We start from the raw sequence: 16158 nt of genomic DNA, 5'->3' as shown, positions 1-16158 counted from the left end.
GATACCACAGGACGCTGCCACCGCCTAAGATGCCGCAGGATGCTGCCGCCGCCTAAAATACCACAGGACGCTACCGCTGCCCAAGATACCACAGGACGCTGCCGCCGCCTACAATACCACAGGACACTGCTGCCGTGTACGATACCACAGGATGCTGCCACCGCCTAAGATGCCGCAGGATGCTGCCGCCGCCTAAGATGCCGCAGGACGCTGCCGCCGCCTAAGAAACTGCAGGTCGCTGCCGCTGTTTTAAGAAACCAAAGGACACTGCCGCCTACACCTAAGAAACCACAGGACACTGCCGCCGCCGCCACCACCGCCGCCGCCACCGCTGCCACCGCCGCCTAAGAAACCACAGGACACTGCTGCCGCCGCCTAAGAAACCACAGGATGCTGCTGCTGTCTTAAGAAACCACAGGACACTGCCGCCTACACCTAGGAAACCACAGGACACTGTAGCCGCCTAAGAAACCACAGGACGCTGCCGCTGTCTAAGGAACCACAGGACGCTGCCGCTGTCTAAGGAACCACAGGACGCTGCCGCCGCCTAAGATACCACAGGACGCTGCCGCCACCTAAGATACCGCATGACGCTGCCGCCACCTAAGATACCACAGGACGCTGCCGCCGCCCAAGATACCGCATGACGCTGCCGCCGCCTAAGATACCATAGGACACTGCCGCCGCCGCCACCGCTGCCGCCTAAGAAACCACAGGACACTGCTGCCACCGCCTAAGAAACCACAGGATGCTGCTGCTGTCTTAAGAAACCACAGGACACTGCCGTCTACACCTAGGAAACCACAGGACACTGTAGCCGCCTAAGAAACCACAGGACGCTGCCGCTGCTGCCTAAGAAACCACAGGACGCTGCCGCTGTCTAAGGAACCACAGGACGCTGCCGTCGCCTAAAATACCACAGGACGCTGCCGCCACCTAAGATACCGCATGACGCTGCCGCCGCCTAAGATACCACAGGACGCTGCCACCGCCTAAGATACCACAGGACGCTGCCGCCGCCTAAAATACCACAGGACGCTGCCGCCGCCTAAGATACCACAGGACGCTGCCGCCGCCTAAAATACCACAGGACGCTGCCACCGCCTAAGATACCACAGGATGCTGCCGCCGCCTAAGATACCACAGGACGCTGCCGCCACCTAAGAAACTGCAGGTCGCTGCCGCTGTTTTAAGAAACCACAGGACACTGCCGCCTACACCTAGGAAACCACAGGACACTGCCACCTACACCTAGGAAACCACAGGACACTGCCACCTACACCTAGGAAACCACAGGACACTGCAGCCGCCTAAGAAACCACAGGACACTGCCGCTGTCTAAGGAACCACAGGACACTGCCATCACCTAAGATACCACAGGACACTGCTGCCGCATAAGATTCCACAGGGCACTGCCACCATGTTGCAATGAGCTGCTTCCCCCCCCCCCGTCCCCCACCGAGATGGCGGATGATGTCACTGGGCCCGGCCACGCATTTGCACCACTTAAGGCCACCATAAAGATTGTGGCCATACGCGGCCGGGCCCAGTGTATTGGGGGGGAGGGTAGCGGCTCATTGCAGTATATTAGGCGGCTACCAGATTAACACGGGGACAGGGTGCTTTGGGGGGGGGGGGGAGCCCACTCTGCCCCAAACACCCCTCAATGTTGAGAGCATTTGACCTGGTATGGTTTGGGGGGGGGGCACTCATTTGTACCCCCTTTCCTCAACTGCCAGGCTGCATACTTGGATAAGGGCCTGGTATGGATTTTGGAGGGGACCCCCATGCCATTTTTTTTAAAATGTTGACATGGGGGCTCCCCTGAAAATCCATATCAGACCCAAAGGGCTTGGTATGGATGGGAAGGGGGAACGGTTCCTGGCTGACAGCTGAATACGGAGTACTTGTTTAGCCACTTCCTCATAGGGTGACAACACTTTGTCCCTTTTTTCCATTAGTGCTCCTGCGTTGTCACTCTGTCACACGCCCCCGGGGGGGGGGGGGAGACTGCAAGCAGCCATGCAGACACACATTGCACAGGGACAGGTCGTGCTGCCAAAAAAAAAAAGGGATGAAAATGGCATTTTATAAAAATAAATAGTTTTCTGTCCACAGAGCTCCCACAGTCTCTCTCTAGTCCCGTGACTGAACATTAAAATTCACATTCTGTCAAATATTTGTCAGATGCCAAGAATTCAGCACAGGATCGTGACATGAAATCCTTTCAGGCGCTTGGAAAGTAAAGCTGAATCAATCATTAAAATCCCCTATAAACTTTAACACGTGAATGTCTTTTCAAAGGTCATTTCAAAACTCGTTTCATTCAAATAATCCGCGGTGATCCTGCAATGAAGGTCCTTGTTGAGGAACTTCCTGGTATAGGGTGACAACCGTGTCTCAATTGCTCTCTAGCAGTGTCACTTCGTCACATGTGCCCCTAGTGGTGAGGACAGGCGATTGCTTTGACAGCATTAGTCACGGTCCACCATTGTCACTAGAGATGAGCGAATCGAACTTGGCGAAGTGGAATTCGTTTCGAATATTAGGCAAAATTCGATTCGCACCGAATCCGAATTTTAGCAAACTTCGGATGCACGAATCGAATTTTCCCCGATCAGCCGGCAAAAAGTGTCACTGCAGAGAGCTCCGCTATTTCTGACAGTTCTCTGACAGTTCCTTCACATTTACAGCGGTTGAAACATTGTATCTATTTGTTTCCATTTAGGATACAGATGTTTTTATTCGGAAATAAATAGATACAATGTTTCAACCGCTGTAAATGTGCAGGAACTGTCAGAGAACTGTCAGAAATAGCGGAGCTCTCTGCAGATACACTTTTTGCTGTACTGGAATTCTTCTTCTTTTCATTCTTCTTCTTCTTTTCATTCTTCTTCTTCTTCTTCTTTTCATTCTTCTTCTTCTTTTCATTCTTCTTCTTCTTCTTTTCATTCTTCTTTTCATTCTTCTTCTTCTACTTTTCATTCTTCTTTTCATTCTTCTTCTTCTTCTTTTCATTCTTCTTCTTCTTCTTTTCATTCTTCTTTTCATTCTTCTTCTTCTTCTTTTCATTCTTCTTCTTCTTCTTCTTTTCATTCTTCTTTTCATTCTTCTTCTTCTTCTTTTCATTCTTCTTCTTTTCATTCTTCTTCTTCTTCTTTTCATTCTTCTTCTTCTTCATTCTTCTTTTCATTCTTCTTCTTCTTCTTTTCATTCTTCTTTTCATTCTTCTTCTTCTTCTTTTCATTCTTCTTCTTCTTTTCATTCTTCTTTTCATTCTTTTTCTTCTTCTTTTCATTTTTCTTCTTTTCATTCTTCTTTTCATTCTTCTTCTTCTTTTTCTTTTCATTCTTCTTCTTCTTCTTTTCATTCTTCTTCTTCTTCTTTTCATTCTTCTTCTTCTTCATTCTTCTTTTCATTCTTCTTTTCATTCTTCTTCTTCTTTTCATTCTTCTTTTCATTATTCTTCTTCTTCTTTTCATTCTTCTTTTCATTCTTCTTCTTCTTCTTTTCATTCTTCTTCTTCTTCTTTTCATTCTTCTTCTTCTTCATTCTTCTTTTCATTCTTCTTCTTCTACTTTTCATTCTTCTTTTCATTCTTCTTCTTCTTCTTTTCATTCTTCTTCTTCTTCTTTTCATTCTTCTTTTCATTCTTCTTCTTCTTCTTTTCATTCTTCTTCTTCTTCTTCTTTTCATTCTTCTTTTCATTCTTCTTCTTCTTCTTTTCATTCTTCTTCTTTTCATTCTTCTTCTTCTTCTTTTCATTCTTCTTCTTCTTCATTCTTCTTTTCATTCTTCTTCTTCTTCTTTTCATTCTTCTTTTCATTCTTCTTCTTCTTCTTTTCATTCTTCTTCTTCTTTTCATTCTTCTTTTCATTCTTTTTCTTCTTCTTTTCATTTTTCTTCTTTTCATTCTTCTTTTCATTCTTCTTCTTCTTTTTCTTTTCATTCTTCTTCTTCTTCTTTTCATTCTTCTTCTTCTTCTTTTCATTCTTCTTCTTCATTCTTCTTTTCATTCTTCTTTTCATTCTTCTTCTTCTTTTCATTCTTCTTTTCATTCTTCTTCTTCTTCTTTTCATTCTTCTTTTCATTCTTCTTCTTCTTCTTTTCATTCTTCTTCTTCTTCTTTTCATTCTTCTTCTTCTTCATTCTTCTTTTCATTCTTCTTCTTCTTCTTTTCATTCTTCTTTTCATTCGTCTTCTTCTTCTTTTCATTCTTCTTCTTCTTCTTCTTTTCATTCTTCTTTTCATTCTTCTTCTTCTTCTTTTCATTCTTCTTCTTTTCATTCTTCTTCTTCTTCTTTTCATTCTTCTTTTCATTCTTCTTCTTCTTCTTTTCATTCTTCTTCTTCTTCTTTTCATTCTTCTTCTCCTTCTTCTTCTTCTTTTCATTCTTCTTCTTCTTCTTTTCATTCTTCTTCTTTTCATTCTTCTTCTCATTCTTCTTCTTCTTCTTTTCATTCTTCTTCTTCTTCTTTTCATTCTTCTTTTCATTCTTCTTCTTCTTCTTTTCATTCTTCTTCTTCTTCTTTTCATTCTTCTTCTCCTTCTTCTTTTCATTCTTCTTCTTCTTCTTCTTTTCATTCTTCTTTTCATTCTTCTTCTTCTTCTTCTTCTTCTTTGGCCCCGTGACTGCCCAAATGAGTGAAGTGTGCGGTGATTCTAAGATCGACGGCACTCATCTGCATGTCATACTGACTGACAGTATTATTTCTCTTCCCCAGCAGACTCCAAGGGCATTTAAATTAAAGGTACAGTGTTCTGCACTAATATAAAGGCTCTTTGAAGCCTAGAAACCCTTTTATAAGTTAAATTCGCAGCGAATAAATTCGCATCGAATCGAATTTCTCCCGCAAATTCGGCGAATCAGCCGAATCGAATTTTTGAATAATTCGCTCATCTCTAATTGTCACCATCAGGAAGCTGCTCCAGACGCGCGGCCAGCGCCGAAGTACGTAAAGCTGAATCGCCAACCATCTGTTTTCTTACAAACCGCCCGTGAAAACAAAAAAAAATAGCCCATCCATTCACATCGAAATGTTTATTTTAAATAAACAACAACTATATACTCACAAGACTTTATATCTACGTCATGGTGAAAATAATACAATAGAGCAAAATAAAATAAATAACTGATCCTGGGTCCAGTCAGCTGTAAACATGCGTATCTGTAGTCCTGCACTTCTATCAAAGGAAACATTCGATTTATTATTATTACTGTATAAATATAATTTTTATATAAAGAATTGGAAATATTAACAAAACTGTAAGTATGCATGTAATGCACATGCACACACGTGTGTGTATGTGTGTATATATATATAATATTTATCGTATATACTCGAGTATAAGCCGAGGTACCTAATTTTACCACAAAAAACTGGGAAAAACTATTGACTCGAGTATAAGCCGAGGGGGGAGGAATAGTGCCCCATCATTGGTATCAGTGGGAGGAATAGTGCCCCATCATTGGTATCAGTGGAGGAATAGTGCCCCATCATTGGTGTCAGTGGGAGGAATAGTGCCCCATCATTGGTGTCAGTGGGAGGAATAGTGCCCCATCATTGGTATCAGTGGGAGAAATAGTGTCCCATCATTGGTGTCAGTGGGAGGAATAGTGCCCCATCATTGGTGTCAGTGGGAGGAATAGTGCCCCATCATTGGTGTCAGTGGGAGGAATAGTGCCCCATCATTGGTATCAGTGGGAGGAATAGTGCCCCATCATTGGTATCAGTGGGAGGAATAGTGCCCCATCATTGGTGTCAGTGGGGGGGAATAGTGCCCCATCATTGGTGTCAGTGGGGGGGAATAGTGCCCCATCATTGGTGTCAGTGGGGGGAATAGTGCCCCATCGTTGGTGTCAGTGAGGGGGGAGGAATAGTGCCCCATCGTTGGTGTCAGTGGGGGGAGGAATAGTGCCCAATCGTTGGTGTCAGTGGGGGGAGGAATAGTGCCCCATTGTTGGTGTCAGTGGGGGGAGGAATAGTGTCCCATCATCGGTGTCAGTGGGAGGAATAGTGCCCCATCATCGGTGTCAGTGGGAGGAATAGTGCCCCATCATTGGTGTCAGTAGAAGGAATAGTGCCCCATCATTGGTGTCAATGGGAAGAATAGTGCCCCATCATTGGTGTCAGTGGGAGGAATAGTGCCCCATCATTAGTATCAGTGGGAGGAATAGTGCCCCATCATTGGTGTCAGTGGGAAGAATAGTGCCCCATCATTGGTGTCAGTGGGGGGAATAGTGCCCCATCATTGGTGTCAGTGGGAGGAATAATGCCCCATCATTGGTGTCAGTGTGGGGAGGAATAGTGCCCCATCGTTGGTGTCAGTGGGGGGAGGAATAGTGTCCCATCATCGGTGTCAGTGGGAGGAATAGTGCCCCATCATTGGTGTCAGTGTGGGAGGAATAGTGCCCCATCATTGGTGTCAGTGGGAGGAATAGTGCCCCATCATTGGTATCAGTGGGAGGAATAGTGCCCCATCATTGGTGTCAGTGGGAGGAATAGTGCCCCATCATTGGTATCACTGGGAGGAATAGTGCCCCATCATTGGTGTCAGTGGGAAGAATAGTGCCCCATCATTGGTGTCAGTGGGGGGAATAGCGCCCCATCATTGGTGTCAGTGGGAGGAATAGTGCCCCATCATTGGTGTCAGTGGGAGGAATAGCGCCCCATCATTGGTATCACTGGGAGGAATAGTGCCCCATCATTGGTGTCAGTGGGAGGAATAGTGCCCCATCATTGGTGTCACTGGGGGGAATAGTGCCCCATCATTGGTGTCAGTGGGGGGAATAGTGCCCCATCATTGGTGTCAGTGGGGGGAATAGTGCCCCATCATTGGTGTCAGTGGGAGGAATAGTGCCCCATCATTGGTGTCAGTGGGAGGAATAGTGCCCCATCATTGGTGTCAGTGGGAGGAATAGTGCTCCATCATTGGTGTCAGTGGGAGGAATAGTGCCCCATCATTGGTGTCAGTGGGAGGAATAGTGCCCCATCATTGGTGTCAGTGGGAGGAATAGTGCCCCATCATTGGTGTCAGTGGGAGGAATAGTACCCCATCATTGGTATCAGTGGGAGGAATAGTGCCCCATCATTGGTGTCAGTGGGAGGAATAGTGCCCCATCATTGGTGTCAGTGGGAGGAATAGTGCCCCATCATTGGTGTCAGTGGGAGGAATAGTGCCCCATCGTTGGTGTCAGTGTGGGGAGGAATATTGCCCCATCGTTGGTGACCCCTGCTCCAGCCTGGGCTCGCTCGCTCCCTCCCTCTCCCATGGTACACACTTACCGGTCAGATGTCTTCCTTCTCCGTCCGCTCTCCTCCTCTTCACTCGCTCGATCTCTCCAAGCTCCACCTCCACGCCGGTGATTTGCCGCCGGAACTGTAGCTCAGGAGAGGCACACAGGCGCCCAATCACCGGCGAGGAGGTGGAGCTTGGAGAGATCGAGCGAGTGAAGAGGAGGAGAGCGGACGGAGAAGGAAGACATCTGACCGGTAAGTGTGTACCATGGGAGAGGGAGGGAGCGGCGAGGATTGATCCCGGGGGTGTGTCCAGATGACAGGGACGGCATGTCATCTGCAGACGTTGACTCGAGTATAAGCCGAGGGGGCCGTTTTTCAGCACAAAAAATGTGCTGAAAAACTCAGTTTATACTCGAGTATATACGGTATATAAAAATAAATGAATAATCATTTTAGCTGTAAAAATTCATACCTGTAGTCCTGCACTTCTATAAAAGTATAGACATTTACTTTTTTATTATTATTATTATTATTAATAATAATAATAGTGTAAAAATATAATTTTTATATAAACAATTGGAAATGTTAGCAAGACTAAGTATGCATGTAACACACATGTACATATATAGAAAAAATTATTATTCATTCATATATATACAGATATATATAAAAATAAATGAATAATAATTTTAGCTGTAAAAATTCATACCTGTAGTCCTGCACTTCTATATAATGATAGAAACATTTAATTTATTATTATTATTATTATTATTATTATTATTATTAATAGTGTATAAATATACTTTTTTATATAAACAATTGGAAATGTTAAACAACAAGACTGTAGGTATGCTTGTAACACACACACATTTTTTATTTATATTTATATATTTTTTTTTATGATTTCTGAATGAATATTTAGATATAGAATTATATTTATATGTATATATAAAAATATAATTCGACAGTATATCTAAATATTCATTCAGAAATCATAAGAAAATATATATAAATATATATATATATATATATATATATATATATATATATATATATATATATATATTTATATGTGTGTATATATGTGTATAGATTATTTTAATTTAATCTATTCCAAAATATATGTTTCATTATTTTATATTATTTTAATTTAATCTAATCTAACATATGTATGTCTTATTATTTAATTTTAATCTAATCTAATATACTATTAAATATATGATTTATTATTTTATTTTAATTAATATAATCTAATATAAAATATTTCATTATTTTATTTTAATTGAATCTAATCTAAAAGATATGTTTTATTATTTTATTTTACTATAAAATAATATAATCTAATATAAAATATATGTTGTATTATTTTATTTTAATCTAATCTTATCTAATATAAATATATGTTTTATTATTTAATTTTAATCTAATCTAATATACTATTAGATATATGATTTATTATTTTATTTTAATCTACTCTAATCTAATCTAAAATATATACTTCATTATTTTATTTTAATCTAATCTAAAAGATATGTTTTATTATTTTATTTTACTATAAAATAATATAATCTAATATAAAATATATGTTGTATTATTTTATTTTAATCTAATCTTATCTAATATAAATATATGTTTTATTATTTTATTTTAATATAATCTAATATACTATTAAATATATGTTTTATTATTTTATTTTAATCTAATCTAATCTAAAATATATGATTTATTAGTTTATTTGAAACTAATAAAATTAAACAATAAAACATATATTTTAGACTAAATTAATATAAAATAATAAATCATATATTTTAGATTAGATTAAAATAAAATATTACAGCATATTTTTTGTATTAGATTAGATTAAAATAAATATTAAAACATATATTTTATATTATATTATATTAATATAAAATAATAAATCACATATTTTATATTAGATTAGATTAAATTAAAATGAAATATAAAAACATATTTTATATTATATTAGATAAAATTTAAATAAAATAATGAAACAAATATTTTATATTATATTATGTTAATATAAAATAATAAATAATATATTTTAGATTAGATTAGATTCAATTAAAATGAAATAATAAAACATATATTTTAGATTAGATAATATTAATATAAAATAATAAATCATATATTTTTGATTAGATTAGATTCAATTAAAATGAAATAATAAAACATATTTTTTATTAGATTAGATAAAAATAAAATAAGAAAACATATATATTAGATTAGATTATATTAATATAAAATAATAAAGCATATATTTTAGATTAGATTAGATGAAATTAAAATGAAATAATAAAACATATATTTTATATTATATTACATTATATTAATATGAAATAATAAATCATATATTTTTGATTCGATTAGATGAAATTAAAATGAAATAATAAAACATATATTTTAGATTAGATTAGATTAAAATGAAATAATAAAACATATTTTATATTAGATTAGATAAAATGAAAATAAAATAATAAATCATACATTTTAGATTATCTTAGATTAAATTAAAATTAAATAATAAAACATAAATGTTAGGTTATATTATATTAATATAAAATAATAAATCATATATTTTAGATTAGATTAGATTCAATTAAAATGAAATAATAAAACATATTTTATATTAGATTAGATAAAATTAAAATAAAATAATAAAACATATATTTTATATTAGATTATATTATATTAATATAAAATAATAAATCATATATTTTAGACTAGATTAAATTAAATTAAATAATAAAACATATTTTTTTACATTAGATTAGATTAGTTTAAAATAAAAAAATAAATCATATATTTTATATTAGACTAGATTAGATTAAAATGAAATAATAAAACATATATTTTAGATTAGATTATATTAATATAAAATAATAAAGCATATATTTTAGAGTAGATTAGATTAAATTAAAATTAAATAATAAAACATATTTTAGATTAGATTAGATGAAATTAAAATAAAATATTAAAACATATAATTTAGATTAGATTATATTAATATAAAATAATAAATCATATATTTTATATTAAATTAGATTCAATTAAAATGAAATAATAAAACATATTTTATATTAGATTAGATAAAATTAAAATAAAATAATAAAACATATATTTTATATTAGATTATATTATATTAATATAAAATAATAAATCATATATTTTAGATTAGATTAAATTAAAATAAAAAAACATATTTTTTTACATTAGATTAGATTAGTTTAAAATAAAATAATAAATCATATATTTTAGATTAGACTAGATTAGATTAAAATTAAATAATAAAACATATATTTTAGATTATATTATATAAATATAAAATAATAAATAATATATTTTAGATTAGATTAAATTAAAATAAAATAATAAAACATATTTTTTTACATTAGATTAGATTAGTTTAAAATAAAATAATAAATCATATATTTTAGATTAAATTAGAAAAAATTTAAATAAAATAATAATCATGTAAACGATTCGCTGAGGAAAACAATTTCTGTCCTCTCCAATATTCAAGCTTGTATTTCACGGATGGCGTCTATGGACCGTACGGCGATGACTCCCTCACCGCAGCACCCCCCCCCCCCTGGGCCCACCCAATCCACCATGTTCACTTACCGGCCTATGGGCTCTGGATCCAGCAAGACAGGCTGCAGGAGAGGGCCCTGTCCCCTCCCCCCCCTCCCCTGTGTGCAAAGTACACCGGAGGAAACTTTCACCCAACAGACTTTCCAAAAACAACAGATTTGAGCCGCCTGCTGCTGTTTTTTTCTTTTTCTAGGTGAACAAACAGTTGGGATTAAACCCGCGCTGACCTCTGGCTTTGTGTAGGTTGAGGGGAGAGCTTTGTGTTACGACAGCGCACTGCGGCGGACCCGGCTGGAGAGGTTGGGGGGGAGGGGCTGGGAGAGGGTAACCCTTTATTGCTGGGTTGTCCCTTCATTTTACAGTGTGGACCCGAGGAAGACGCCGAGATGACGCCAAAACGTTGTCATCATTATCGAACAGGTTCATGCAACACTGCGCCCGTGTGAATTTTTTTGCATTTTCTTGAGACAGATAAAACTTTATTTTTTGGGGGGATTTTTTTTTTTTTTTTTGCTATATAAATGAAAAAGTGCAAAAATGTTGAAAAAAAAGTGTTTTTCTTATAAAATTTTGCAAATAAATAATCTTGTCCAAAATGTATTCAGCTATCTTTTTAGTTAAAAAAAATAGTTTATAACCAATAATTATAATTTTTTGAAACAATTTTTACTTTTTTTATATTATTATTTATGTTTTTTTAAATACTGTCACCCTAGCAGTACAGTGTCACCATAGTGACACTGTACTACTTGTGGGGGGTGATGAAGATTTTTTTTTTTTTTTTTTACCCAAATTAGTTTATAACCAATAATTATAATTTTTGAAATTTTTTTTTACATTTTTATTTTATTTTATATTATTATTTATGTTTTTATTAGCATACTGTCACCCTAGCAGTACAGTGTCACCATAGTGACACTGTACTACTTGTGGGGGGTGATGAAGATTTTTTTTTTTACCCAAATTAGTTTATAACCAATAATTATAATTTTTGAAAATTGTTTTACATTTTTACTTTAGTTTTTTATATTAATATTTATGTTTTTCGTTTTTTAAACATACTGTCACCCTAGCAGTTCAGTGTCACCATAGTGACACTGTACTACTTGTGGGGGGTGATGAAGATTTTTTGTTTGTTTGTTTTTACCCAAATTAGTTTATAACCAATAATTATAATTTTTGAAATTTTTTTTTAATTTTTATTTTCTTTTTTATATTATTATTTATATATTTTTTTTAACATACTGACACCCTAGCAGTACAGTGTCACCACAGTGACACTGTACTACTTGTGTGTGGGGGGGGGGAGATTTTGTTTTTGTTTTTATCCAAATTAGTTTATAACCAATAATTATAATTTTTGAAAACTTTTTTTACATTTATATTTTATTTTTTAATATTATTATTTATTTTTTTTTAGCATACTATCACCCTAGCAGTGCAGGGTCGCCATGGTGACACTGTACTACTTGTGGGGGGTGATGAAGATGTTTTTTTTTTACACTGATTGCTTTTATACCCATAAAGGCTGTAACATCAATCATTTCTCCTTCTCTCTGTCTGCATTCTTGCAGCCATTGAGAAATACTGTGAGAGCTGTGATTGGTCACAGCTTGTCACATGGTACAAGGCTGTTGTGAATAGCCCTGTACCATGTGATCTCTGTGCTCATTCACAGATTTCACACGTAGTAAGCAATGATGTCAGAAGTGACGTCTTGCTTACTACTCTGCATGTGATCACTGATTGGCCAATCAGTGATCACATGATCAGGACCTCACACAGAGGTCCCCTACAGATATCGGTGTTCCTCTGGACAAAGCGGGCACCGGATCTCCCAGGCTGAAAATGCTGGCGCTGTTTATGAACGACCACCCGCCCCTGCACTGCCCCCGTCTGGCCGTTTATATACAAGGGCCGGACGGGAAGTGGTTGAAGAGGACCTGTACTATGGAAGCTGTGCACACAGAGGGTAATGGATGGGTACCATGCCTTGTCCTGCACTGTGTCCCTGTGTGAAGCGGCCATCTTGGTAGGGGCAGGTCCCCATGTCAGAGCCGCCCCTCTGATGAACAGTGATCCAATGACTGGTGGGGTCCTGACAAAAGTGGAGGAGGCACAGATCCAAAGAATGGTTGAAGCAGGGAGATCTTTGTACTGGAGGTCCTCAGGTACAGCTTTCCCTCCGGCAAGGAGAACAGTGGGAAACACGGTACTGACATTTTTAGATATTCCCTTATTGAGTTGAGGGCCCTGAAAATTGTGGGGGTTGAGTGCTCTAAGGGGGTCTGGGGACACTGTGAAAGGTTGCGGGGCACAGTGGGCCACTATGAGAGGTTGGGTCCCACTATGGGAACTGGGAGGCACTCTGGGAGGTTGAGAGGCGCAATGGGTCACTATGGGAGTGGGTGTCCCACAATGGGAGCTGGGAGGCACTGTGGGAGTTTGAGGGGCACAGTGGGCCACTATGAGAAGTTGGGTCCCACTATGGGAGCTGGGAGGTACTATGGGAGATTTAAGTGCACAGTGGGCCCCTATGGGAGGTTGGGTCCCACTGTGGGAGTTTGAGGGGCACATCGAGCCACTATGAGAAATTGGGTCCCACTATGGGAGCTGGCAGGCACTGAGGTTGAGGGGCACAGTGGGCCACCATGGGAACTGGGCAGCGCTGTAGGAGGTTGAGGGGCACTATGGGAGCTGAAAGGTACCATGGGAGATTTAAGCGCACAGTGGGCCATTATGGGAGGCCTCTAATATGGATCTTGAGGTAAGGAGGGACTCTAAAGTAGACTGTGATGTACGGGTGACTTTGGTGAGGACCCCTGTTTAAGGAGAACCAGTGCTTCTAGAGACCCTCACACTCCAGCCTGTGATACCAGCACCCCAGTGCTCCTAGAGACCCTCACACTTCAGCCTGTCTGTGATATCAGCACCCCAGCGCTCTTAGAGACCCTCACACTTCATCCTGTGATACCAGCACCCCAGTGTTCCTAGAGACCCTCACACTCCAGCCTGTGATACCAGCACCCCAGTGTTCCTAGAGTGTTCCTAGAGACCCTCACACTTCAAACTGTGATACCAGCATCCTAGTGCTCCTTGAGACCCTCGTACTCCAGCCTGTCTGTGACACCAACACCCCAGCGCTCCCAGTAATTTGTGCTTTTCCATGCATTCAGCACCCTAGCACCTCCTGCGATTCCTGCACCCTCTTTGACTTGAGAGAATTCCTGTATCCGATCAGCTGTAGTCTGCACAGATGCGGCCAAGGGCCCCAACCTAGGAGCTGTCTGCAGCGAAGCCCATCGTGACGGAACGCGGCGTCCGACCCCCCCGCCCTTCTCACCAACTCGTGACAGCAGGACCAGCTGATCTCGCACTGCGCTGTCACTTGCGTAACAATGCCACTCTCAGCTGCGCCCTGCACAAAGATTTTCCAGCTTGCGGGACCACAATCTGTGTGCCAGCAGCCTGAGAGGGATTGTTACTGGGTCAGGATAACTAAGCAATTAACCCTTCGCACTGTGTGACATAAATGTAAGATTCGGGTAGCTGAGATGTGATCAGTAGAAATATGTCATTGTAGATCTCGTCTCATTCCATGTTATTACAGATAAGTGTTCCGTATTCAGTCAGAGACATACAGTCAGGTCCATAAATATTGGGACATGGACACAATTCTAACATTTTTGGCTCTATACACCACAATGGGTTTGAAATGAAACGAACAAGATGTGCTTTAACTGCAGACTGTCAGCTTTAATTTGAGGGTATTTACATCCAAATCAGGTGAACGGTGTAGGAATTACAACAGTTTGCATATGTGCCTCCCACTTGTTAAGGGACCAAAAGTAATGGGACAATTGGCTTCTCAGCTGTTCCATGGCCAGGTGTGTGTTATTCCCTCATTATCCCAATTACAATGAGCAGATAAAAGGTCCAGAGTTCATTTCAAGTGTGCTATTTGCATTTGGAATCTGTTGCTGTCAACTCTCAAGATGAGATCCAAAGAGTTGTCACTATCAATGAAGCCATCATTAGGCTGAAAAAACAAAACAAACCCATCAGAGAGATAGCAAAAACATTAGGCGTGGCCAAAACAACTGTTTGGAACATTCTTAAAAAGAAGGAACGCACCGGTGAGCTCAGCAACACCAAAAGACCCGGAAGACCACGGAAAACAACTGTGGTGGATGGGCGAAGAATTCTTTCCCTGGTGAAGAAAACACCCTTCACAACAGTTGGCCAGATCAAGAACACTCTCCAGGAGGTAGGTGTATGTGTGTCAAAGTCACCAATCAAGAGAAGACTTCACCAGAGTGAATACAGAGGGTTCACCACAAGATGGAAACCATTGGTGAGCCTCAAAAACAGGAAGGCCAGGTTAGAGTTTGCCAAACGACATGTAAAAAAGCCTTCACAGTTCTGGAACAACATCCTATGGACAGATGAGACCGACATCAACTTGTACCAGAGTGATGGGAAGAGAAGAGTATGGAGAAGGAACTGCTCATGGTCCTCAGCATACCACCTCATCAGTGATCATGGTGGTGGTAGTGTCATGGCGTGGGCATGTATGGCTGCCAATGGAGCTGCTTCTCTTGTATTTATTGATGATGTGACTGCTGACAGAAGCAGCCGGATGAATTGTGAAGTGTTTCGGGAATATTATCGGCTCATATTCAGCCAAATGCTTCACAACTCATTGGACGCTTCACAGTGCAGATGGACAATGACCCAAAGCAGACTGCAAAAGACACCAAAGAAGTGGAATGTTCTGCAATGGCCAAGTGCATCACCTGACCTGAATCCGATTGAGCATTTCACTTGCTGAAGACAAAACTGAAGGGAAAATGCCCCAAGAACAAGCAGGAACTGAAGACAGTTGCAGTAGAGGCCTGGCAGAGCATCACCAGGGATGACACCCAGCGTCTGGGGATGTCTATGCGTTCCACACTTCAGGCTGTCATTGACTGTAAAGGATTTGCAACCAAGTATTAAAAAGTGAAAGTTTAATTTATGATTATTATTCTGTCCCATTACTTTTGGTCCCTTAACAAGTGGGAGGCACATATGCAAACTGTTGTAATTCCTACACCGTTCACCTGATTTGGATGTAAATACCCTCAAATTAAAGCTGACAGTCTGCAGTTAAAGCACATCTTGTTCGTTTCATTTCAAATTCATTGTGGTGGTGTATAGAGCCAAAAATGTTAGAATTGTGTTGATGTCCCAATAATTATGGACCTGACTGTATGTCCACCAATCAGTGTTCAGTATTCAGTCAGAGACATATGTCCACCAATCA

General features: G+C 39.0%; 1 protein-coding gene across 3 annotated transcripts in view; it reads right to left on the bottom strand.

The window, feature by feature from the left end:
- The window catches only part of LOC149434678 (2-Hydroxyacid oxidase 2-like), a 112185-nt gene that overhangs the window by 52078 nt on the left and 43949 nt on the right, over window positions 1–16158 (bottom strand). The window contains exon 1 of one of the 3 annotated variants that reach the window (XM_089663525.1): window positions 11081–11158. The exons of 1 other annotated variant lie outside the window; for it this stretch is intronic. The gene's annotated coding sequence lies outside the window, so the exon portion shown is untranslated. Of the gene's footprint in view, window positions 1–10883; window positions 11059–11080; window positions 11159–16158 lie in introns of those variants that run through there. One more of the 3 variants, XM_089663527.1, reaches the window with a different exon arrangement.

Source organism: Staurois parvus, unplaced genomic scaffold (genome assembly GCF_062004578.1).
Source record: "Staurois parvus isolate SC_StPar_1 unplaced genomic scaffold, SC_StPar_1.0 ptg001708l, whole genome shotgun sequence".
Classification (NCBI taxonomy): Eukaryota; Metazoa; Chordata; class Amphibia; order Anura; family Ranidae; genus Staurois; species Staurois parvus.
Note: the sequence above shows the minus strand (reverse complement) of the source record. Positions and strands in the feature narration are given on the sequence as shown.